The sequence below is a fragment of the Mesocricetus auratus genome, unplaced genomic scaffold (assembly GCF_017639785.1).
Source record: "Mesocricetus auratus isolate SY011 unplaced genomic scaffold, BCM_Maur_2.0 Super-Scaffold_100007, whole genome shotgun sequence".
NCBI classification, from domain to species: Eukaryota; Metazoa; Chordata; class Mammalia; order Rodentia; family Cricetidae; genus Mesocricetus; species Mesocricetus auratus.
Window position 1 is genome coordinate 39,402,456 of NW_024429191.1, and position 25,746 is coordinate 39,428,201.

Below are 25,746 nucleotides of genomic sequence, written 5' to 3' on the forward strand. Positions count from 1 at the left end.
CCAGTTTAAAGGTAAAGAAACTGAGGTTTAGGAACACAATGAACTTCAGTTCCCACACTGACATATTTGGAGAATTGAATTAACTTTTCATTACTATAACATGATACTTGAAATGGGCTATTTTAATAGAGGTTTATTTTGAGCTCACAGGACGTACAGGGCCCAAACAGCATTGCACAGGCCCTGGTGTATCACAGCATGGTGGCAGTGTGTATCTCTGGCTCTGGTTTCTTTCTTATCTCTATAAAGCCATCAGGATACACTCATGAGACTTCTATTCCACTGATCTAATCAAATCTAACTTCTCAAAGGCTCCACCTCCAAATGCCACAGTGAGATTAAGTTTCCATTTCCTCATGCAATTGATAGGTATGTGTCTTAGTTACTTTTCTATTGCTATGTAGAGACACCATGACCAAGGCAACTTGTGAAGAGTTTACTGGGAGCTTGCTTACAATTTCAGAGGGTGAGTCCATGACCGTTATGGTGGATAACATGGCAGCAGGCAGAGAGGCATGGTACTGGAACAGTATCTGAGAGTTTACATCTGATCTACAGCACAAGGCTAATTGGGAATGGCATAGGTTTTTGAAACCTCAAAGCCTACTCTTAGTGGCACACCTCTTTCAACACAGCCACACATCCCAATCCTTCCCAAACAGTTCTACTTACTGTGGACCAAGCATTTAAATATATGAGCCTATGTGGGCCATGCTCCTTCAAACTATCACAATTGGAGACTTTAGGGGGTAAAGTCATGAGTTGGGAGGGAACTAACCATATCTAAACCAAAGGCCCACCAACAGCCTTAAGGGTGAAAAACAGTCCTGGGAGAAACATGTCTGGCAGACTTGGTTCTTAGCCCTGTCTGTTCTGCAAGTAAGGGCTTGGGATCTGTATTCTCACCTCACCCAGATAGGCTTGAAAGGCCTCTTAGGAGCGCTAACAGCATTTAGGAAGAGACAGCAGTGCCACTATATTTCTGGCCTTCATAGAAGAGACCAAGGAGACTTTGGAGCCTTCAGGGAGTGGCTCAGCCTCCCAATCTCCTAGACCTAGGCTTCTCTTCTGTTCTCCAAGCTGCAGTTTCTACATTACTCTAGAGGACTCTGAGCATATGCCGCAAAAGATTGCTGTGAGGTCCTATGTGGGATGTCTGGCAGAGTGGGCAGCTGGCTCTGCATATTACCCTTCCTTTAAGAAAAAAGTTATCATACTTGTACCATGGCAGAGTTGGTTCTCTCTTTCCACCTTGTGTACCCTGGGATTGATCCCAGGTCATCAGGGCTTGGCAGCAGACACCTTTTACTTGCTGAGCCATCTCACTGGCCTCAACTACCTTTTCCTTTGAATTCAACCCAGGGGATTCTGGGAGGAAGTTAAGATGGGCAGAAAAGTGAAACAACAGAAATCCTGGTCTCTTTCTCTTCCCAGATTTGTGGTAGATATTCACATAGCTAACTATAAAAGTCCTCTTCTGGAACTCTGTCTGACCTTCCAGGGACAGATTCTTTTTACGGTACTGGGAACTGAACTGAGGGCTTTGAGCATGCTAAATGAAGAGTCCAGTTTCTGTGTTTGTTGTTTGGCTCTTTCCAACATAGCCTTGGAGTATAGCCTACACTGGCCTGGAACTGACAATCCTCCTGCCTCTGCCTTCTGAAGGCTGAGATGACAGGCCACACCAGGGTTAGTTTTGATCAGAATGCCCATCTTCCCTTCCTAGAGGTAATTAAATCTCTGCAGGTTCAGGTAGCTCTCTGGTCTTAGTCCCCAGAAGCAGGCTCTATGGGGGTTCTTCCCTGTGTCCTTGTCCTTCCAATCTCCCAAAGTCTTTACTGCCCTAGGGCCAGGAGAAGTCCATGGGTAGCATTCCTGTTGCCACACATCAAAGGAGGCTCTAGGTCCTGAGCTATCCAGAGAGACCCAAAAGTCAAGGAACTGATCCTGGGAGTGGCAATGTGAAGGCAGATGGTTGACACCTGTGTATATATACAGGTACACCTTCCTTACACTAGAGTCGTCCATATGTCCTGAATGTGCACATATTTATTTTGTTTTTTTTTTTTTGATAGGCTAACTTTATAGCCCAGGCTGGCCTCAACTATGTAGCAGTCCTCCTGCCTTGGTCTCCCAGGTGCTGAAATTACACTGGTGTGTCACCACACCATGTTGCTGCTTTGTTTTGATGTGCCGTATCTAGGTAGACTCCTGTACCTATATCTGTGTATCAGAGTGTCTCCACCTCTGAGGCTTCTACTTGTAGCCTGTTACTGTTTGACATGGCTGGGCCTAGGCCTCTCTCTAGCCCTCTGGGATGAGTTTACCTATACCATCTCTTTAGTTCTTTCCAAGTCTTCTCCCTACAGGAAAAAAAAAGTCTGTGACTGTGGTCAGGTCTCAAAAGGCATGGCCAGGACTTGGCCCACCATTCCAGACTTGGTGCTTTCCTCAGTTCCCTGAGCCCTGAAGGACAGGCAGAGGTAGGCATTATTATTGTTCCCATTCTTGGGCACCTGGGTTGAGTGACATCTAGGTGAAGGGCAGTTATTGTGGCAACCCAGCCTAACCTAACCCAGTTGTGTACACATGCTGGTTTCTGACAGTGCCTCTCTGATACAGGCACTCAGCTTTTCTTCTGGAAGCCTCCAAACTTATTATTTAGGGGTCAGTGCCTGCAGGTGAGGCCTAGAGAAGGAAGAAGCTCTTTAGGCTATGAGGGCAAAAATAGGTTTGGACAACTGGAAAGGAAGATCAGGGAAGGGAGGGAGGGAGGGAGGAAGGAAGGAAGGGAGGGAGGGAGGGAGGGAGGAAGGGAGGAAAGTAAGAGTAAGAGCCAATGAAAGATAGAGGAAGGTGGGGAACAGAGAGGGAAGGGGTGACAGAACCATGGCATAAGTGCCATAGTGGAGACCTCAAGGGTTGGGCAGGGTCTTTTCTGTCTTACCTATACAGTAACCCCTTCTGAATTCTCTATACATCCCCAGGTTTGGGTTCCAGCTGTGGTAAAAGTATATGTGCCCTGGTAAGGCTGTCTTCTAGATCTAGCCATGGGTGACAGCCCAGGTAGCTTTCTCCTTTACCTCTGGGCCTCTGTAGCCACTAGTATGAACCAAATAAGTTTGGAGAATTCTAGAAGTTCACTCAGGCCTGTGATAGAAAAAAAGTTAATGCACCTGCACCCTGGAAGCACTGCCAAGACCCTAAATGGAGAGAAATGGAGAGATGAGCGTAGATCACCAGGAGGCGACTTGGGTTCAGACGTGATGCTTTAGCTGCAGCTAAACAAGCCCTCTGGGTTAGCTCAAGAGGCTTTGTTTTAGGATCTGCCCTGTATGAGCCTAGAGTGGCACTGGCTGCTCCTGGTGACCTCCACAGGTTAGTGAGGAAGGTTAAACAGACTGACAGATGGTAGGGAAAGCCACAGATGGAGGAAATCAGAATCAGCTGAGAAGGAAGACTTCTGGAGAGTGCCTGCTCTAGGCTGATACCTGCTTTTTCATTTACATCAGAGACAGCCTAGGGCAGAGGCAGAGATGCATTTCTGTCCCTAAGTGGGAGCAGTGGTCATCTGGGCAGCCTTCTACCTTGGTTTTGCCAGCACCAACCCTTGGCACCCAGCTGGTTTTCTGATCCTCACTATCAGCCTGTGGGATTTGGGGAGGAAGGTGCACTGGGGACCACATGGACTGTTGGAAAATGTCCCACAAACTAGGAATTGGGATGCCCCCATTCCCAGTGGCATCACCACCAGTTGAGATATAGTTACTTGCTTTTGAAGAGAAACATGTTCTCTGTGTTCTCCTTCCCTAAGGGAGTGCTATTCTGCACAGGGTTCTAATGTGGATAGTAAGGCACAGGCTGGCAGTGAATGCTTACATCACCCCATGCAGGAAGGATTATCTGGTTGCTCACCAGTTGTCTCCCTAGCCTTTTAACCATATCTGGCACACCAAGTATATTCCACGGGAAATGGTAAAGCAGAGATAGGGCAGTAGATTAGCTTGGTTGGTTTGAGAACAAATCAGAACCACAAGGAGGGAGGTCTGACAGCTGGCCCGGGTTGATATGCTCATAAAATGACATTAAAGCTCAGAGGTAACAGGTTGCCCATGTTGGACCCAGGTAGAAGACCATTCATTCATAGGACAGTCAGTGAATAAGAGATGTCTTTGGCATGATGAAGTTACTAGATGGCATGAAGGTGATTTGACAGGTGGGAGGGGCATCTTGAAGGATGGGTTCCCCATGCCCAGGTGTGAAGCTGCTCTAGATTCTCAGCTCAGACAGCAGATCACAGAAGCTCTTTGTTAGCTGCTCAGCCAGTCCCATTAGCCCTACCTTCAGACTACCCTACTCTCCTGCTGTGGCCCCACACTCAGTCTCTTCATGGCAGCCATGGGTCGTCCTTCCTATGCTTGAAACACTTGAAAGATTCCCCCAATTGTGTTCACTGTAAAACAGAATATCTTTACAATGGTATATTGTATCCTTTGGGTGTGGCCTTGTCCCTTTTTGACACACTCAAGTATAGCCACAAGCTCTCTTGCCTCAGGACCATTGCTTACTATCTCACCTGCAGCTTTCCTCTGGTTATCTGAATGTTCGCCACATAGCCTTTCCAGTTATGTTTTGAACCTTAAGTTCCCTGCCATTCCGTATAAAAACAGCCCTCACCCCATGCTCTCATCCACCTTCCCTGGCTCTATATTTTCTTAGCACACTAAGGGTAACATAACCAGTTGGGTGGGGGTGGCACCTGCCTTTAATCCCAGCATAGGGGGCAGGGAATGGGGTACAGATGCAGGTGGATCTTTGAGTTCAGAGCCAGGCTTGGTCTACAGAGTGGGTTCCAGGACAGCCAGGGCTATACAGAGAAACCCGGGGGGGGGGAGCATGACTATAGTCAGGCACCACTTAACATTTCAGTCAATAACAGACTGCATGTTCCACAGAGATTCCTAAGATTGTCTCTTAGTGTGATGTGAAGATGTGTCCGAGTTTGTGTAAGGACACTATGATGGAACAATGAAATTGCCTGATGTATTTCTCAGAATGAACAATGTTGATTGTATATCAATTACTTCTTCATTCTGTTCCATGCCTGCCTCAGGAGGAAAATACAATCATTGTCTCAGTTCTTGCTTAGATCCTCAGCACAGAGAGCAGATCCTTGCACACAGTAGGTACTTAGCACCTGGAAGTTGTAAGGGCATCGTTTGGATGTTAGTGACCCACTCTCTAAAATGGAGAGACTATAAAGAGATTTGAAATTGCTGCCTCTCTCCCAAATATATGTAAAATACATGTAAAACTCCTGCAAAGCAAACAGTAAAACACACTGCTGACTTCTGAGCCCAGTCTTGCAGACTTTTAGCCTGAAGGTATCAGCCCAGGGCTGTTGAACTTGACTTCTGAATCTCATAACACCTACTTACCTTGGTTGGGTGGGTCCATGTCCTTCTCTTGTGTCTGCCTAAATGCTCCCTAGCTAACCCTGACCCTGGTGGTCTTGTCCTTTGTGTCATGACCACCCACCCCACCCCACTGCCTCAGACTTCCCTGTGTTCCTACTTAAGTCTCCAGCCTTCCTACTGCTCTCTAACTTTCCTCTCAGTGTGCAACAAAGCAGCTGTTCAGATAGCCATAGGCAACTATGAGGCTGGCTGGTCAGCCTGCTCCAGGAACCACACCTAATAGGAAACACCCATAAAACTCTTCCCAATTCAGTAGGGTCCACCACTCTGCTGTCCCCAGGCAGGACGAACCTAGTGGGAGGTGAAGTCTGAGGCTGGGAATTCTGTAAATCCTCCTGTCATGCAACCAACTGATTCATGCTACAGGTCAGTGCTGCCTGCCACCACATAGAACCCTGCCAGCAGAGTCTTAGGGAACAAGCCAGAGGCTGGACTCATGCAGTTTTTTGTTTTTTGGGGGGGATTGTTTTGCCCCCCACAGCCCCGCCCCAACTAAGTGTCTCTGGGTAGCCCTCCCTGGCTGTCCTGGAACTTACTCTGTAGATCACCAGGCTGTCCTCAAACTCAGGGATTCACCTGCCTCTGCCTCCCAAATGCTAGGATTAAAAACATGCACTACCATGGCCCAGCCCTCATGCAGTTTTAAATGTGAGTCTTTATTTTCACTTTGTAAATACCACACACCAGATACTGCACTGGGCAGAAGTGAACACAGCCTCTCTTGACCTTTCTAGTTGGGAGCTCCACTGAGCAAAGAGAGGGCCCAGAACAAGTAAGTACTCCCCTTTTCTTGGGGACAAGCCATTGACCACTACCTCATTCCTTTAGACCCTCAGGAATCTTAAAGAGTACTTATGGCTAGGTGAGTTATGTAGCCTGACTGAACTCCAAGTCCCCCTGGCCCCTAGTCTAAGTGGCTATCAGTTCATAGAGAAACTATGGGCTGAATCAAGGTCACAGATGGAAGGACTGATTTAACCTCATTTATTCACCATCATTCATCACCAAATACTTACAGAATCTGTACCAGGCATCAACCTAGCAATGGAGGACACACCAAGGAACAACCAGGAAAGTCACCTAAAAAACAAATAAACAGGAAAATTACATTCCACTTAGAAGAGGGAAAGTGTTCCAGGCAGAGTATTAGGATATGACATCAGGAAATTCATAAGGGCCTGTGTGAAGGTACCGTCAGCCATGGAACAATGAAGAGTCAGGCTAGTGGGGAGGGGGACTGGAGAGGTGACTCAGCCAGAGGACCTGGATTTGGTTTCTAGCACACACATGGTGGCTTGAGACCATCTATAACTCCAGTTCCAGGGGATTCTACACCTTCTTCTTACCTGCACAGGCACCAGGCATACTCATGGTGCATAGACATACATGCAGGCAAAACACCCATATGCATAAAATAAAATCTAAATTTCATATTTTTTATTTTATGTGTATGAGGTTTTTGCCTGTGTGTATATATGTGTACCACATGGATGCCTGATACTCCGAAGAGGCCAGAAGAGGGTGTCTGAACCCTTGGAACTGGAGTTACAGAGGGTCATGAGCCTTCATGTGGGTGCTTGAAATTGAGCACCCCAGCCCCACCCTGTCCTCTGGAAGAGCAATAGTGCTTGTAACCACTGGGCCATTTTGCCTATCCCCTCCTCCCTTAAATTGTTTTACTTATTTAATTTTTTATTTTATGTGCATTGGTGTGAGGGTGTCAGATTCCCTGAAACTGTTACAGACAGGTGTGGGCTGCCAAGTAGGCACTGGGAATTGAACCTAGGTCTTCTGGAAGAGCAGCCAGTGCTCTTAACCACTGAGTCATCTCTCCAGTCTCCCCTTAAATTGTTTTTTAATTGCAAAAACAAAATTTAAGAGGTAGGGAAGAATGTCAGCCTCACCTTCCAGCAGGGTCCATATTATCATCTCTATGCACATCTTCCAGTAAATGATTAAATAGAGAAGGTCGGTAAGTCAGGAAGTGCTGTTGTTATCACCAGAGAACCAGAAAGCCTACTGGTTCTCATAGCACCTCAGGACTGAGTGACTCAGGTTCCTAGGTCAGGTCACTGAAGACTAATACTAAATACCCCTGCGTTTCAAAGGTGGAGATATTGGACCTTATCCTTTAAGTTTCATCCTTGGCAGTGTTCTGCTCTTCAAGACAAAGGAGGTCCCTTATTGCATAGAAGAGCCAGAGGAAACTCAGAAATGCTGATTCCCAGTAAAGTGCCCAACCTGTACAAGGTTTCTGGACATTCACTTGATAAAGAAATCTGGTTTGTTGCTTCTTTTTGTCTGAGAGTGAGTTTCAAGTATCTCAGCCTGACTCAAATTTGCAATATAGCAGATGGCCTTGAATTCCTGCCTGCATCCCCCAAATGCTGGGATTCAAGTCAGTCCCCTTATACCCAACTTGGAATCCATTTTTTTAACATCTTCCCATTCCAATGGCAGGCTTGGGGTGACTTTCAGGATAAGGACCAGGAGGCACAACAATGGTGTCAAACACTCCTTTCTAGGCTTCACCAGGTTGCAGGGTGAAGTTGTATGGAGACTTAAGTATGTGCAGGGTGGGGTTTAGTAATGTGAACTGCTGACCCCAAATGTAGAAAAGGTAGCTCCTTTCCACAGAGGAGATAGGTGTCTCCTGAGCAGGAAGAGGTGTGGGGTAGTGGGATCCGGGTAATACTAGCTTGGAAAACCTGGTTGGATACTTGAATGGATGTATAGATGGATATTGTGGGGGTGGGGGTAGCTGTGTGGGCGCGGAGTGGCTTGGGAAAGGGCTGGCTAGCAAAACTCAGTCCGAAATTAAGTGCTGCACTTCCATTATGTTCCAAGGGTCTGCCTTTAGTATGGTGGCAGGCCCTCCTCTGAGGTCCAGCCTCTAAAGTCCCAGTCGTCTTTGTCTCATCTTATTCTCTGGCTATCTTCAGGAACTACTTCTTTTGCCTGCCGCTTGCCCCCAGGATACCCTAGGCTCACCCAGTGTCACCTCCCCCCGGCCCCCAAATCTTGAACCTCTAGGTCCATGGGGTCGGGAAATGCCAGGATCTTCGCGGTGCATCTCTGGTGTAATGAAAGGAAGCTCTCATAAAGGTTCCCCTCTACCTGTCTACACCTATAGCCCCACCCCCACACAGTCGTTTTGTGCCCCAACCGCAGCACTACTTGTTCGCACCTTCAACAGCTATTCTGTCTCTGTGGGATCCTTCAGGGCCAGCTTCTGCCTGCCAGGCTTCAGACCCTACACGATCACAGGCAGCCTAAGATCCCTGCGTGTGGCCAGAGCACGCACAGGCGCAATGTCCGTACTTTTTCAGTCCCGTGGCCTTACATAGCATCTAGCCCTGTCGCAAACAAGCCCACACGAATACACAACGCCCTCGGAACACAGCCCACGCAGGCAGCCCCGCCCACACAGTCACACTACCACCTATAAACAATCGCACACAAACACCACCCCCATGCAACCACTGCATCACTCAGTTCCTCCAAGACCCACCGGCATGTTCAGAGGCTGGTTTCTAGCTAATCCCACCCCCCCATTCCCAACCCGTGACATTCACACGTAGGGCAGAACAGAAATTTATAGCCACATTGATACACGGTCCTGAACGCACAGCCAAGGGCTCACCCGTGGGCTCGTAAGTCACTGGAAAAAAAATATTAAAGCATTCCCTCCCGTCTAGCTTTGGTACGCGCGCGTGCGCGCGCTCTCTCACACGCGCGCACACACACACACACACACGCACACACACGCACGCAAGCACAGCACCCACTTCCCTCCCTGCCCCCACTCGGTCTTTAGGCGCCTAGAAACCTCGCAGCCATGACCTGGCCTTAGCGGTGAGAGCCAAGCTGCGGGAGCTTCTCCGCTGCGCCCCCTCCTTCGCTTGCGCCCATCTTACCACTCCTCCTCCCTGCCCCCTCCCTCTCCCCTCCTCCGTGTCTGGGGCGCGGGCTGCGCGCAGCCAAGCCCCCTTGTCGCGTGCCCCTCCCCGCGCGCGCCCTTCGCCCGCATCGTGCTAGCCCAGTGGATGTGGCCACAAGGCTGTCTCTAATTACCTCCTGTCCCCCGGCGGCCGGTGAATAATGGCTACTGAGGGCACTCGCAGGCGCTGCTGAGCAGGAAGCAAGGGGCTAGAGAGGCGCGGCGCGCACGGGAGCGCGAAAAAGAGGAGCGAGCCCAGCGCCACCGCTTGCGGCGCGCAGAGAAAGGAATCGTGTGAGCGCTCACATTTTTTTCTCCCAAGGATCTCATCTGGCTGTCGGGTACTGGAAGAGGCGAGGGGGAGAGCGCACCATAGCAGAGAGACGGCAGGAGAAAAGGGAGACTACGAGACGCGCCGCGCCGGCGCCCGGAGACCCAGGAGGAGCCCGCAGGTATTGTTGGCGGCGGAGCTTTGTGTCTTAGGCGGGCTGCTCCGGGCGAGGGCTCCCTGAATCCTGGCCCGTCGCAGCACTCTGACCTGCAGTGAAGCCTGGTTGCTGATGGGGGTCGCCGCGGGTACCCCTCCCACTGCAATCCTTGTTGGAGTTGCGGGTTTGCGTGTTTGGAGGTTTTCCATGTGGGTGGAGGGGAGCAGTCTAGGAGAAGGAATTTCTCTTCTTTCCTTTCTTTCTTCTTTTTTTTTTTTTTAATGGCCGCAGCAGTTAGGTTGTGATGGGGATTCTCCCCTCCCTTTTGCTCCACAATGCCTTGGTGAGCGGTCTCGGCGACCGAGCTACCCGTGGAAGAATTGGGGCTGAGATGTCGCGGCGGGTGGCCGCAGATGGGGATGCTGGAGAAGGAAGGAGTTCATCTCAAGTTCGCAATCTGTGTCCGGAAGCTGGTCTGGCCTGGGAGGGCGTTTCGAGCACCGGACCTACTGTGAGCAACCAGTGAGAAACTTCCCGAGAGTGCCGTCTCCCGGGGGACAGTTCCCTGGCGCCTGTGGGCGCTACTGCGGGCCCCTCCTCTCAGCCTTGGAGCGTTTAAGGTTGCCCCCCCCTTCCCGACAGCTTCCGGATCTGGTGGACTGATCGGCTTCAAACACTTCCCCTAGAATACCCCTCTTCATTCCCTGTAGAGTGCCCTCTGTCCTGCACCCGCCTGCCAAAACAGCTGAGTGGCCAGCCTGACAATAAAATCTCATGCCTTTGCGGTGAGGGGCAGGGGTCATGACTCAGCCTCTCCTTTGACTACTGACCCCTGGGCCCTAGGCAGAGGAAGGGACTCTCCCTTTTTTCCTTATTTGGGATAGAAAGGTTACCACTGGATGATTTAGAGAGGAGACAAGTAGGGGTGCCCAGCAGGGAGAGTTGGGGTGCGCTGGCTGGGTTGTGGAGTCTGCCCGCCTGGGCTTGATGATTGGCCGATGCCTTTAGGCACGTAGAAGGCCCGCTCTAGCCTCAGCCTCCTCCCCTCCTGTACAATGCAGGCTGAGAGGTGATCCCGGAGGTGGTGTGTTTGTGTGACGAAGTGCTTGGCTTCCTGAAATCCACAGCAGATATCACTGCTCTGGTGACCCAGAGCCCTGATGCCTCCACCTCTTCCTGGGTTGGAATGGGGTGAAGGGCTGCTGAGGGGGTAGGGGGTGGTAGGAACAGTTCCTTTCCACACTAGCACCATGGGAATGGAGGTCTATCCTGGAGAATTCCTGGGGACTGCAGTCCAGAAAGGGGGAGGGCTCAGCTTCAAGGGGGAACCTCTGGGTTAGAGCCTTGGCACTCTAAGCTTTCAGATCTTTTCACTTTTGGGTTTGTGAATGGGTGTGAGGCTAGGTGGACATTATAAACCTCAGCTTTGATAGATTCCTAGTTGAGCAGATCAGGGGCAAAGGAGCTGGGGTCCAGATACCATAGGCCAGCTGTTTACCTCTCTCCCTAGAGACGGGGCTCTTGAGGGGATCAAGCAGGTACCTTTGGAGTTAGGGGACTGGATTGTCTTTAGACTGCTCTGTGGTTGGGTCCAGGAACCCAGAGAGTTAACCTTCCCCCATAAATTTGTCAATCTCTAAACAACAGAGAAATGTTGTTAACCTCTCTATGCTAACAGCATGATAATGCCTGGCTGGAACTGCAGATCCAGACCCTACACTCCCTGTTCATGCAGCTGCAGTCAGAGCTAGGAGAGGGTCAGGCAGCCAAGGGAAAGAGGTTACAAGCCTGGGTCATAGAAACTGTGAGGGATGTCATCATGGGGGCTGGGTTTAGGGAGAAAACCCACACATACCTTCACCCGGACAACTGAAGGCCTGGGTCTTTTAGAGTGACTTTCTGACCCCCAGGGTAGACTGTGACATTTAGCAGTTGACACAGCCTGGAGATGCCAACTCTGGGAAACAAGATTTCGTTTTACCAGGTTTGTTGCTACCTACTCTTCAACCCAAGAGCACAAGCACCTTGGAAAGCTGTGTGTGATGAAGGAGGGTTGGGAATACAGCACAGGAGGAACTATCTACCCTGCCCTGGACATGACCTCCATTTCCTGTAGGCAAAAGCTAGTCTCATAGAACCTCAGAGCCAGGCACACTGCAGACAATATTGTTTGGAATTTGACTAGACAAACACAGAAGTGAATGATTAATGAGTGAATCAGTGAGTGAGTGAAAGGGGATTGGAAACAGCAGGTCATTTTTAAAGGTATTTTTGACATATATGTTTTAACAGTTTGCAAAATACCCTGAAAAATAGAGAAAAACAGATTATTGAGTGTTAATGGGCTCTGACAGTGTTCACATGTTGGTATGAGTCTTCCCACATGTTGGCTTTGGTGGCTGGTGATTTTTAAAGGCTTGGTTGAGTTGTCCACATTTAGGATGTATATCCTGCCTTTTTTTTTTTTTTTTCCTTTTTTGGCTGACAACACCAGCCTTTTCCTGTCTTGTAACCAGTTCTTTCATGAACACCAATGTTAACATCTTCAGGCTTTTTTAGTCAAGTGGATTTGCTATAATTTGCTTAATACTGCCCTTTGTTCCATATACTGGAACAAAGTGGTATAGTTGGGTATATTTTGTGTAGAGAGCTTTTCTGATGTTTAAGGTGATTTCCTTAAAATGCCACTGCTGCTGTTGCCACCACCGTGAAAGACTCCCCGGCATGCCTGCAGTGGAAGAAACAGGCTTCTCTAGCTTTCTTAGGCTAAGTAGGACATTGTTCTTCCTTTCCTACTATCTAGAAACTTCTAGTGTTGAAAAGAACCCTGGCAATGAGTCACTGGTCTGACCTCCCTATTTTGACAGAAGGGGAAACCAGAGCCCAGAGGGGAAGTAAGTCCCAAGGTCACACATCAAGAACCTGCTACTGATCTTGTATTTAGATGATTGCATCTGGGAAGATCCTAAGTTGAGCTTGCCCATTTCATGGATGAGAGACCAGATAAGGAGACACATTCAGCTTGCCCCTGCTGTCTTTAGCTGGATCAGTAGCAAATAGACTTCTAACCCATCTGTGTTATGTACACTGCTGTGCTGGTGGGTCGGTCCAGGGCTACTACCCAAGTCACCAGCCTGAGGTTGGCTGGCCACAGGCTCCCTGTTAACCCTTCCCACAGCTTTTATTGCCCTTTTCCATCTTGTTTTCCAAAGGGAAGGGCTGAGGGTCAAAAGCAGGTGCTTCAAGAGGGGTGGGGCTGAGTTCAGGCCCCATGTGGTCATTTTCCTGCCTCTGTCTCAGGTTCCAAGTTCAGAGATCCAGCTGTGGTCTGTTAGGAGCTGGAGAAGTATAAGCACCTATCAGATGTACTGTGTCGGAAAGGGTTACTAGTAAGTCCATTTAGAATTCTTCTGACTGAGGTTGATTCTAGATGCCTGGGATGAAAGGGAGGAAAAGAAACAGATGAAATAGTGATTCCAAAATGTGAAGGGAGCTTGGGTAGAAGAGAATGGAGGAAGAAAAAAAGAGAAATAAGATAAAAAAAAAAGATTTAGGTCAAATGAAGGAAGTAAAGAGAAAATTCTATAGGCCTTAGGGTCAGGTACCCAGAGGAAAGGTTAGTCCCAATGGAAATGCCAGGTCAGCTAGTGCTGGGTACCTTGAGAGCTGAGTGCTGCTCTGTCACCTTCTCCGTAGGGAATGGGACAGAGAAGCCACCTGCCTGAACCTTGGTTTAAGTCCTTCTGACCCCAAACGTGTTACACCCAATCCTAGAGACCCTTATAGCAGACAACTGTGGTTTCTGATTCCCCATCCAAGGATAGGGCCCTTTTTGTCTCTTCCCTACCAGCACTTCAGCCATGCATGTTGAAACTGTGCTGAATATGGACATGTGGAGATTTGTGTGGTATGTCTGTGCAGGTGAGTGCTCATCTGTTTGTCGTGTTTTGGGGTATGCCAGTGTGTGTACCTCTAATACTCCTCCCCCTTGTTTATGTTTTGAGACAGGGATCTCACTATTTAAACCATGCTGGCCTCCACCTTGTGACCTTTCTGCCTCCACATGCATATTCCTGTCTGGATACACATGCCTGTGTGTCCTTTGTGGGTGTGTGCACATTTCCAAAGGTATGTGTCGGGGTGGGATGCATGATTGTGTATGTGTATGGTTGTGAGCACATACTTCCTCCTGAAGGCCTTGAGGGGACCCAGGAGCCAGGTTTTCGTCAGTTATCAAGGTTGTAGATGGTAGGTAAAAGTGAAATATGGTCTTTTGCTGGGAGGGGTGCACTGGGAGAGCAAAAGGAATGAAAATCTTAGAAGACTGTCTTCCTTGTGGTCTCCAAGGAGATCAGCCTGTGAAATGATCCGCACGTTAATTAAAAACGATTATATCCTGATAGAGCTGTTCCTGCTCAACCTCCAGCCAGGAGGAGGCTGAGGATGAACAGAGGGTCTGGATAAGCAGGGTCCAGCAATGGACTCGGGGCACAGGTTTGGAGGGCTATGGCAGATATTGGAGGTACATGCTCAGTAAGGGTGATATCTTTAGGTCCAAGGAGCTGGATGGCAACCATCAGAGCCCCATAGGTCTGTACTCATGTACTGGTGCTACATCATTGTTTACATAACTGCGTGTTGGTGTGTGCTTCATGCAGCCAGATGTTGGGAACTCCAGGCTATCCCTGGTTCTCTGGCCTCGAGGTCCAATCTGTTCTTTTAGTTCTTGGCTTCCCCAGGCTCCCACTTTGAGTATCTACTTCTGCAGAAGCTCTGAAAAGCCAGCCAGGTCTCAAGACCGAGAGAATCTTCTCATTTTCCATGTCACTCCAAAGTTCCTTCTTTTCTGAGGCCCATTCCTCACAGGGCATAAGCCATGTTGTTCCTTCACGTGGGGAATTTGACAATTCACTACCTAAGCAATTGTCTGACTTGCATCATTTGTGCCTTATGTCCTGTGTTAGCTGATGGTCTGTAGCAGACCAGATACAAGTGCCACTAGGGCCCGTAGGCCCTGCAGCCACACTTGGGGTGCACACGCTAAGATTTCTCTAGGAAAGCCCAGGCCTGGCATTGCTTGCTTTGCTTGATTGTCTCACCTGTTAACCCAAGGCCTGCTCTGGTAGAGAGGAACAGTCGCAAGCATCTGGTGATAGACATTCCTGTAAACCTGCTCACCTCAGCATCTGGTGAGCCTACCCACCACTGAACTTCTTCCTCCTCCCACACACTAATTGGCTGCCTCTGCCCCTGGCCCACCAGCTTCTCTGAGAGGGAGAGACTTATATCCAAAAGAATCCAACGCCATTGCCCCAAAGTACCTGAGCTGTATTCTCCCTTTTGTGCAATGGTGATGGTGACTTTTTCTGGCAGGTCCTTCAGTAAAGTGAGGTAGCCTTTGCTCAAGTGCCTGTTGCAAAAGGACTCATCTGTGTATCCTTACACCAAGGACATTTGTGTGCTGCCATGGGGGAGGAGTTAAGTGTGCTGGGGAGAGGGACAGCCAGGGTTTAGCTAACTCCTCTCAGTACGAGCCTCTTGGGGGAGATAATGTGTTCACAGGAGCTACCTAAAGTTACCTCATTAAAAGTGGAATGTTTGGGAAAAGGGAGGGGGTACTCCTGCTGGGCTAGGTCCCAATGAGATTTATTAGACCTGACCCTGCATTGTTAGGGGGATTTTGACCAAGGGTAGGTTTGTAAGCCAGAAATAGTACCCTGAGAGTGAGAGGGGCAGGTAGGATGGGAAGTCAGCTTCCACATCCTCCAAGGGCAGAGCTGGGAGGGAAGAAGACAGGTATCCACTCATCCCACAAAAGCCCTTCTCACCAAATAGACTGAGTTACTGCCTGCCCCAGCCGTCCCTGCAAGTTGCCATTTCAGGAGCACTTTCAGTTGAGTTCCTCCCTTCTGAGTTCTGTTTTGCCTATAATGTCACTTTTCCCCACTGCCACCAGTCAAAGCATGGCCAACCCTGTTTAAAATGCTAGTATATTACTTGTTTATTGGGCAGGTGAAGGGACTCATGCTTACATAATGCCAGTCCAGGGAGGCAGTGCAGGTGAGGCCATGAGGGCCACCCAGTCTTCCTGGGGCTACATCCAGAGTACCTGTCACCTACTTTGTCAAGACCCAGAATCCAGATGTGTCTATCATCTTGTTCAAAATCATATGCTGTCAATGATTCAGTAATACTTACGGGATAGATAGGGACCCTGCTGCCTGATGAAATTGCTGTCACCACTTGGTACTTGTGCTACTCTGTAGTAAGGTTGGGTGTGGATGACATTCTCTCAGAAAGCTCCCTAGTCCGATGAGACTGTAGCAGGCTGGGGTCAGAGTTGATTCGGTGGCCTGGGAAAGGCAGGTAGAAGTAGGAAGCAAGCACAAAGGGGAGTTTTTTTTTCTGGTTTGGGGGCAGTAGCGAAAAAGTAGAGGGAGAAGCCTTGTTGAGCCGTTCTGTCATGGATGCTCTGGCCACATGAGCTATTGCTGGGCTAACTTATATTCTAGGGCTTCAGCCAGAGCTCCAGTGGCTGGGAGAAGCCATGGGAGGAGGCCATCTCGAAGGTAAGAATGTAGAAGAGGTACTATATAGAGGGCACCCAGACCAGACTGAACTGGGTCAGCCTCATCTTGTACTTGTGGCTGTTATGACAGCCCATCAGTCTGTCCAGGAGAGGTGTCCCAGAGGAGGGGACTTGCTGCACAGTATTCTTTGCCAGGGAGGGAGCATTGGCAGCTCAATATTCTGGATATTGTGTTTGAGACTTAGGGTGCAAGATGAGGAGTATATGTGAATATGAGCAGCTCTAGATTAGAGTGGCCACAGAGCAGGCACAGGTAGGAGCTGTGCTGACAACAAGACTTTGGGCTGTGACTGCTATGAAACATTGCCTGGAGCACTGGGAAAGGGGGAAGGGGCTAGGCAGAGAGCATGACTGGCTCAGAGGTGGGAACACCAGGGTGTCTAGGGAGATTGGCAAGTCCACATCATCACTTGTTTTTCCTTTGAGCCTTCTTGTCCTTTTGCATACCTGCTTCCAAGGATATGGACAGCCCATACCCTTGACTTTTCTTCCCACTGGGGCCTCTGTATAGACATAGCTGAGGACAGCTAGAGGGGTGCAGGGGCCTGTTCCCTAATCTCTTGCCTGAACCAGGACCTCTGCCTGCCATTATCTAATACCAAGGAGCCCTAGGTCTCACAGGGAAAAAGATGTGGCAGTCCTGGGGTCCATAATTAAAACCTAGCAGATTACAGTACTGAAAAAGGCACAGCACAGAGAGATATAGCTGTAACACCCAAACTCTGGGTAAGAAACTGCTGGATGCTAGGGCCCAGCCCCTCTTAGTTCCTTCTTTAGACCCTCTGTCAGTAGAAAATTTCTTCTCCCCCATTTTGCAGAGGTAGAAACTGAAGTATGCAGAGATCACATGCCTCTGTCTGGAGGTCTTGTGGGATGAGCTCCTGGCCATGGCTGGAATGGACTCCTTCTAGGATATTGAGTTGTGTGGGGGAGTAGAAGAAGAGGCTGTCTGCTGAACTTGCCAGGTGGTACCCCTGAGTATACACAGTGACTGAGCCCAACAGTAGCAGGCCTGAAGCAGGAGTAGTCTGGTACAAGATAGAACTTCCTAGGACCCTAGGGATGTGGGCACAGATCATAGGTCACTCTTGTGACTGCAAAGAGTCATTTACCCAGGGCCATGCTCTGAGCTGCCATTCATGTATTTTCCCTTCTGCGATACAAGCATGCCCCTCTGGGCGTTGGATCCACAAAGGGCTCCTTTTTTCTCCTACAGTTCATTGTAACATGGTTGGCTAAGGAGGGCAAGTAAACCTCATAGAGAAGGAAATGAACCCTCAGGCCCTTCTACCCCTCTCCACTGATCCCAGAGAGACCTGCTTAGCCCGTTTTTGTGCTAGGGGCTTTTACATCATTCTGATCATCTATTGAAGGTGGACCCTATCAAACCCCATTTCACCAAACAGCTCCTGCCGAGGAAAGCAGGTTTCCACAACCCTGCCCACACACTATCTCTCTTCTGTAAAGACCTGTCTTTTCTGTGAGCTGAGGCCTGGACATAGCTATGGCTTGAGAGGGACATCCTCAGATGGGCATTGTTTGGCAAGCACATGATTTTTAAGAAATACCAGGTTTGACATAAAAATCTACTTTTTGCTTTTCTTTTAAAAAACCAGATCATGGCCAGGTGTAGTGCACACCTCTAGTCATAGCAATTGGGAGGCAGAGGCAGGTGGATCTTTATGAGTTCCAGGCCACCTGGTCTACGTTGTGAGTCCCAGACCAGCCAAAGCTACATAGTGAGACCCCATCTTGAAAAACAAGCAATGGAACAACAACAGGAAAAAAAATCACAATTAACTAACGATAAACTGGGTTTAGTATATGTATCCAAGAATTCTCTACTCTCCACCCCCAGAAAAAGAGGGTACACAGGAGGGGGACTGTCACACAGGTGATTGAAACAGGCATCAAGTGCTTGTGGAGTGTGTTCTTGCTGTTAAGTGCTTGGTTGGCAAGGCCTGAATACTAACACCAACTGTGTTCTGTGTGTTCTGGAGTGTGATTGCAGTCACTCAGATGACCTCACAGTGTCAGAGCACCAAGAATGGAGACTTTTGTTCCCACTTTTAGCAGACCAGAAATCTGGAGCTCGGTGACATACCTAGGTCCCAGTTGAGTGGGACTGGAGACAGAATCCTGGCAGTCCAGTACTCCATCTCATTTCAGACTCAAAGAAATTGACTCTTAGGTGTGCTTTCTTTTTGTGCATTTTCAAGAACATTCTTTTAGTTAATATGCGGGGGAGACTTCCACATTCTTCTACATAACCTTTTGCTGAAATGACATTGTGCGATAAAAAGGTCCCAGGAGAGACAGTGCAGTTTGGGCTCCGAAGGACAGAGAATATCGATGCAGTAGGCTGGTCTGCTCCCAGGAGCTAAGAGGCCTGGACATCTCTGTTGCTACCAGCAAGGTGTGGCCTTGGCTCACTGCCATCTTGTGCTTTAGGACCCTGTCTGTGTTCATTCATGTCCGTGTTTAACTTCACATTTCTTTTCTTTCCTATTTCTGGATGGGGAGGCCTTTCGTAGAAAAGGAAGGTTAGGCAGAGATACATTGAGTCTCCTGAACAGGAATGGAGGGAAGGAGAAGGATGGTGGAGGACAGATGTCAGAGCTCTGTGTCTAGGCAAAAGCTAGTTGGGGGTCATAGCCTGTGCTGAGGGCACAGTGGAGGCCATATTGAAGCTGTGTTCACATCCATCAACATGGACTCTGGGGGTTCCAGTTAATTGAGGCTGATTCTAAATTGGGAGGCTTAACAAATGGTAATTGTCCTCCAGTGACAGCAGACCAGAGCTACACAGTGCCACCCAGACAGATCAGGAATCATGCAGGGCTTCCTCCCTTTTACTATGTAGGGGCTCTGAGAGCTGCCCACAGAGGCCAGGTATCAGGAGCACCTGGTTCAGTCCAGGGGCTCAGGCCTGTTCTGTGCAGTTCCAGTGTACAGGGTTTGTAGCCTGCCTGTGTTTATACTGAGCTTCTGGGACACTCCCAGAGGCACATCTGTTTGTACTGGTTCTAGCTTACCCTCTACTCAGCCACCTCCAGATCCTCCTTCCCCAAGCACCTTACATTTCCCACAGGATGACATGGCTTTGTGTGTAGGAGAGCAACGCTTGGCTGTGGACACAGGTGACATAGCCAGGCTTGTTTTTACCCAAGGGGACTGGACTGCCCAAGGAATATTAAATACCTCATCTTAAGGAGATGCCAAATGTACTAGTCTCACCTTCCTAGTCCCTGAAGGTCAGAGGGCTGTGGTTGAGCTTCTCAACAGTTGGCACTTAGCAGGTACTAGGTTGCCGAGCTTGTCAATTCGGACTGTCTGGAGACTGACAGAGTGCTTCCCCTTCTTGGCATTCCTAGAATGTGACCATAAGACCCCCAGCAAGGTGAGGTAAGGGTCACAGTGGGTGTGGATGTATCTTTGATGTGTATATAAATGGTGGATACAGATTCCCATGCTGTTCTGAGCTAAGGTTCTAAAGGGCAACATGGCCCCACTGCACAATGTAGTTTTTATCATGATGTGTGTGTAGATGGTGGTGCTCGACAATGAGGACATGTGCAAGGAGGGCTGCTACACGCACTTACCGGCTTTACACACTTACCTGGCTTTACGCATGCACTCACGGTGACTATTGCTTCCTGCCCCACACCCTCTTCCATTCCTGCCCCAGGCAAGATCCTTTAGCTCCCTGGTTCTCAGACTTCCTAATGCTGTGATACTTTAATACAGTTCAACTTGTGACCACAACCATAGTTATTTTCATTGCTATTTCATAACTAATTTTGCTTCTATTGTGAATTGTAATGTAAATATCTACTATGTGACCCCTTTGAAAATGTCGTTTGATCCCCAAAGGAGTCACAACTCACAGGTTGAGAACCACTATACTCCCAGTCACCTTGGGTCCTGACCTCATGTTCCCCCACCCCTGGGACAGAGGCATCTGCCAGAGTTCAGCTCTTGACTTCATCCCTGCTCCTGGGAAAGAGGGACCGGCAGATAGCTTCAAGGTCTCCAGGAACCAGAGAGATGGGAGAGGAAGCCTGTACAATCTCTTTTCAGGAGATCTTGGAGGAAATGGTCACAATTCCTTTAGGGTGTGAGCCAGGGAGAGAGGCGTTGCCTTCGTGTTTCCAGACAGGAGCTGGAATGGTTCCAGAGCTAGGATGTCTCTAGAGACAACATGGAGAGCATTTCTGGAGGAGGTAATTTCTGAAGTGAAATAGGGGTACATTTGAAAGTGAAATGAGGATTCTTCTGGAGATAGACTTGTTTTGTTTTGTTTTAAGATGAAGCTTTTCTACACCCCAAGTATTGCCAGAGACTTTCTAGAGATAAGCAGCAGTGAGTGCCCCTGGATGGTGGAGTGTTTGAGGAGGATGCTGGAGTATTTCTGGAAACAGTGGGGACTTCTGGATTTTAGGTCCTTCTGGAGGTAAAATGAGCATCTGGAGATGGGATGAGCCTTCTGGAAAACTCCTTAAAGTTGGGGTGGAGCTGTTATGGAGAGCATTGACGTTTCATACTTGAAGACAAAGGTGCTTCTGGACATAAATAAACCACTTCTGGAGATGGCATGTTGTGGATCTAAGGGATTCCTGGGTTAAAAGGAAGCATTCCTAAAGAGAAAACAGGCCATTCTCAGACAGTGCCTTTGAATCAAGGATAGTAATTTCTTGAGATGAGGAGGCATAGCCAAACGGTGTTCAAAGGCATCTTAAAAGATGAAAAGCTCTCAAAGGATTCAGACACCTGTTTTTCATACCCATATCTGTGGAGGTGCAGAGGCCAGTATTGTTCTTGTTGTCCTTTAGGCCAGCATAGGAACTCCCTAAAGGAAGACCCAAGCTCTCCCAGTCCTGTTTTTGGGGTACAAACCCCATCTCAGTATGCCCAGGTGACCTTCAGTCTCACTATGGGATAGCCAGTGTCTGGAGTTTAGATTCAGTTTTGTTAGAGTCAGCTGAGGATCCTTTATGGCCCCTGCCCTGGGAGCCTCTACTCTTTGTCTGCCCCAGCCTCCTGTGCCTTTGGGCACCCATGAGGCAGGAAGATGGGTGGGGACTGAAAGAGTCACCTTAAGAAAAGGTCCAGCTGCTTGTCCTGGCTTACTGTCTACCTCTTCTCTTTTAAGAGGCTCATCCCCACTTGAGCTAGCCTGGAGTCCTGTAGTAATTATTTCTCTGCTTTAATTGAAATTTTGGCCTCAGTGAAACTGCTTCAGAAGTGTGAGGAGGCAATGACCCTGCATCAGCCTGAGGTGCCCCTTTCCTGCCCCAGAAGGAGGGTGGTGTAAGCACAAGGTGCCATGCTGCAGTCCCAGGATAAGGTCTAGGTGGGTGGGCTCAGGGCAGTTAAGGCAGACTACTCTTCATAGATAGACTTCTTGTCCCTGGTGGATTAGGAGATGCTTAGAGTAAGCAAGCTGGCCAAGAAATAGAGGGATGAATGATTGGGTTAGCCTGAGGTGGGTCTCAGGAAAGCCTGTGTGTGCCTCCTATTCATTTGACAGGGATCTAGGGTGGGCTGATAGCTGATGGCAACAGGCCCAGTTCCTGGCTCAGGGCTGAGGAAAGCATTGTGGATAGGGTAGGCTGGCTGGGAGACTATAAGAAGCCTGTTTTCCTTACTGCATGGGGCTAGATGCTTCAAGGGTTCTATCTTCTTCTTTTTCCTCATCTTGGGTGGTCCCTGGGCTGGTCCTGTCTACTAAGGGAGGGAGAACAAGGAACTCAGAGAAACACAGCTCTGTGCATGGCCCTCACTGCATCCACACTGGTCCCCAGAAACTGCAGGAGTTCCAGAGAACCTATATTGGCCCATGGATCTCAGTCTTCTTTATCTGGGAAGTGGGTCAGTTTGGCAGGCGTTGTTGAGACTAAAATGACCTGCAAAATACCCATAACTGCAAGTGCCATTAGCACATGCCTGGCACCTTGCATACAGTTGGCGTGGGGCAGCTGCAGTCTTTGGTGCTATTTCTCAGGGGGTGTCTTCCTTGTACCTAGGAAGCATCTGGACACAAGCACCCTGATTAGAGCTGTTCCACCCCAGCAGAGGGAAGGTTTTGTGCCAAGGAAGACCAAGGTAGTTGGAGTGAAAAGTGTGAGGGGGTCAAGAGAGGCTGCTTATTGTCTGCCACCGGCTCCCAGACAATAGGGCCATCACACAGAAAGCTCCTGAAGCACTAGGCCTCTCAGCATGGCTCACAGTGCTAGCTGCTTGCTCCTGGCTTTATTCACAGCCTGTCCTTGTTGGAGTATGTGACTGTGGCTACCCTCCAGGGGGAAGAAGGGGCAGGGATGACTAGACAGGACAGGGCATGTCAGCCCTCAGAAGCTGGGGAAGTGAAGATGGGTGCAAATGAAAATGGCTATCCCATTTGCGGTCCTTTATTTCATGACTCTGACAGGCAGGGTGGGGAAGAAGAGGGTGAAGGCAGGGCTAAGCTGGCAGCCAGGAGAGGCTATCTAAGGCAAGGCAGCGAGGCCAGGGCTGCTGACTGGGCTTCTGCACCTCCACCAGTTTGGAGTGCTTGACCTGTTGCAGCTCGGGAGACGCCATCCTGTGACACATTCCTGTTCCTCCTTCCTCAGTTGGGCTCTGCCTCTGCTCCTAAGAGTGTTTAGGTTCTACACCATCAACCTTATCCCAACAGACTGCTTCTTCCTTGTACTGGCCAGGCTAGAGACTGAATCAGTTGGTGATGATCAGAGGCTGCTAGGGGTGGGTCCAAGGCCCCAGCCCTACTGCCAGTCAGCTGCTAGAACTAACCGCTTTACTTTTGTTGCAGATAGGGCTGTGGTTATGGGGTCCTCCTCATGCACAGAAACACCAGCTAAACTGACATGCCTCACTGGTGCAGCAGCTCTGCTTCCCACTATAGGGAGGGTGGTGGAAACCTCCAGATGCTGTGGCCCCCACCCCATGAACCCATGCCAGAAAAAACAATCAGAGTTAGAGGTTAGTGTCTGAGTGAGTAAGTGTTCACTAAATTGGGCTAGACCTTGTGTCCAGACCCTAGCTTGATGTTTACTTAGGAGAGCTTTGTGAACGTCTAGGGGAAGGTGTTGTGTGGGTGGGTCACACTGAACAACAGAATTCTGTGTACTATGCTGCTCTCATGGTCCAGGTCCTGCTGAAGAGAACATTTGCCATGCATGGGTTGTCTGTTTTTCTGGTCATCCAGAGAACCCTTGTGTTTCAGGGCCAGCCATGTACTACTATCTCAGAAATGCCTCCCAGAGACACCTCCTCTGTACCCTGACCCAGCCATCTCCAGAAAGTTGGAGGTCCTAGTCCCTCCTATGGCTGCCCACCTCCATCGGCAGAAAACTGGCTCATGCCCTCACTCCTGGAGCTGCCCAGGTGAGAAGTGATGCTGTGCTGGTGCTTTGTGCAGGTATGGCACTTCAGGAGATGCCTCTGAGGTCCTAAACTCGATTTGAACTAGGTCTTAGAGCAGTCTTCTAAAGGTTCTGCCTATTGGGACCTAGCTCCAGGGAAGGAAGCCTGGTGGACAATGCTGTTTTGTGTTTATTTTTTACCTCCACCCTGTCGCCTACTCAGGCAGCAACCCCTGGGATAGATCCTGTCTTGATTTTTCTCCAGAACAAAGCAGGCGCTACTAGACATGCCAAAGCTGAAGCTGTAGTGAGAGGAGGTAAAAGAAATCCAAGCCTGCCTTTTGTTGCTCAAGAAGACATGGAGGGAAATGAATTTGCCCTTGAACTGTGACGGTAGGCCACCGGAAGCCATGAAGGGGAGGCTGAGACAGAGGTACCTGGGCTGTGTGTGATGTCACTCTCGCACCTCCACTCCCATCTGAGCATCAGGAGGCAGGCATCATTTTAGTATTCAGCATACATTCTTACACACTCATGCTCCCATATGTGTGTGATACACACAAATCTAGTAACACATACCCTACACTTTCATCTCCCTTTTAAACCAGGCCTGGAACATTTGACTAATGGGGGAGAGGAAATGGACAAAAGGAAAGAGAAAAAGAGATTAGTGGAGAGAAAATCTAGTTCTGGGTACCTTAGTTACCAGCTCCTAATGACTCACAGGGCAGGCTCAGTCACCTTCATGAGGAGGAAGACCCACCCATCACCCCATTAATAAGATGGGCCCTTGTTCATGAGTCCTGAGGCAGAAAGAAGAATCAAGGACTTTTCAGTAAGAGAAAACTCCCTGGGTGGTTTTGAATAGTTGCTTTTTTTTTTTTTTTTTTTTTTTTTTTGGTGGTGGTGGTGGTGAGGGACATGCTCTGCTCTCTTGTCCCTCTCCTTCTCGGCTCTGCCCTGGCTGCCTCCCTCCACCAGCTGCGTCTGGAACCGCCTGTGCCCAGGTCTCCACATGGATGAGCATATTTCTCCAGTCTTTTATTGTTCCTGCCCTTCCCTCCTGACACCCTTAGCTTAGCAGAGGCCACAGGCAGCCTTGCATCTCAGGAAAGCCAGAGAATCCCTGAGGCTTTTCTGAAAAGGCTTAAAGCTGGTGCTCAGTGCTGAGGAAACAAAAGCATTCTCCCTATATCCAGGGTGTTGGGCCTGCGGGCCAAGGCCAAGCTCATGGCCATTGCTGCAGTGCCTGTGGATGGGGATGAATGAATGGAAAACAGACTGACTAAGTAGAGGGACAGAGGAAAAAAGATGCACAAATCCATTTACCAGACACTGCCTGTCTTAGGCAAGCCCATTTCAGCTGTTCTGATGTTTGGCAAGCTGATCCTACCCTTAATTTTCTAATAAAAATGAATTGCATTTTCTAAAAAGGCAGTAACCAGCTTCATGTTAGTGTCTCTTATAGGAACCATAATTTCTTTCTTGTACATCTGCTAGCTCTAAGGTGGGCTTCTGTGGCTGCAGGTAGTATGAATGAGGCCAGCAAACAGGGCCCCTGGGACACAGAGCAGATACCAGGTACTCCATGATACTTGGTCATGCCCTTCCCCACCTGGCCTGTTCACTCCAACTAGGTACAAGGACTGGACGCCCTGGGACTCATAGAAGAAACTTAATATTTAAAGAATGAATGAATTCTTACTGCCCAAGTCTGGGTGTCTAGTAGATTGCTCAGAGGATGAGATATTGGTTGGAATTAATGAAGAAATGAACAAATGAATGCTCTTCAGTCTTAAACTTCTAACAGCATGGACTTATCCTCCCCTCCAAGCCCTGGAACTAAATTGATTGGAAACAACCAAAAATCCTATCAACCTCACTACTTTAAATCATACACACTGTCTTCATTAAAAAAATTCTTTTTTTACATTTATTTATCTTGTAT

At 49.0% G+C, this 25,746-nt stretch overlaps 1 protein-coding gene and 1 long non-coding RNA gene across 5 annotated transcripts in view; one reads left to right on the forward strand and one right to left on the reverse strand.

The window, feature by feature from the left end:
* The window catches only part of Rai1 (retinoic acid induced 1), a 97,934-nt gene that overhangs the window by 24,095 nt on the left and 48,093 nt on the right, over nucleotides 1-25,746 (forward strand). For 2 of the 4 annotated variants that reach the window (XM_013111573.3, XM_040748761.1), the window contains exons 2-3: nucleotides 9,740-9,869; nucleotides 10,137-10,356. The gene's annotated coding sequence lies outside the window, so the exon portion shown is untranslated. The remainder of the gene's footprint in view (nucleotides 1-9,739; nucleotides 9,870-10,136; nucleotides 10,357-25,746) is intronic. The other 2 variants (XM_021225828.2, XM_013111574.3) reach the window with 2 other exon arrangements.
* On the reverse strand, nucleotides 6,448-9,741 carry LOC121141351. Its single transcript, XR_005878239.1, has 2 exons — nucleotides 9,552-9,741; nucleotides 6,448-6,557 (listed from the first exon to the last, which is right to left on the reverse strand). It is a non-coding gene; the product is annotated as an uncharacterized LOC121141351 (long non-coding RNA).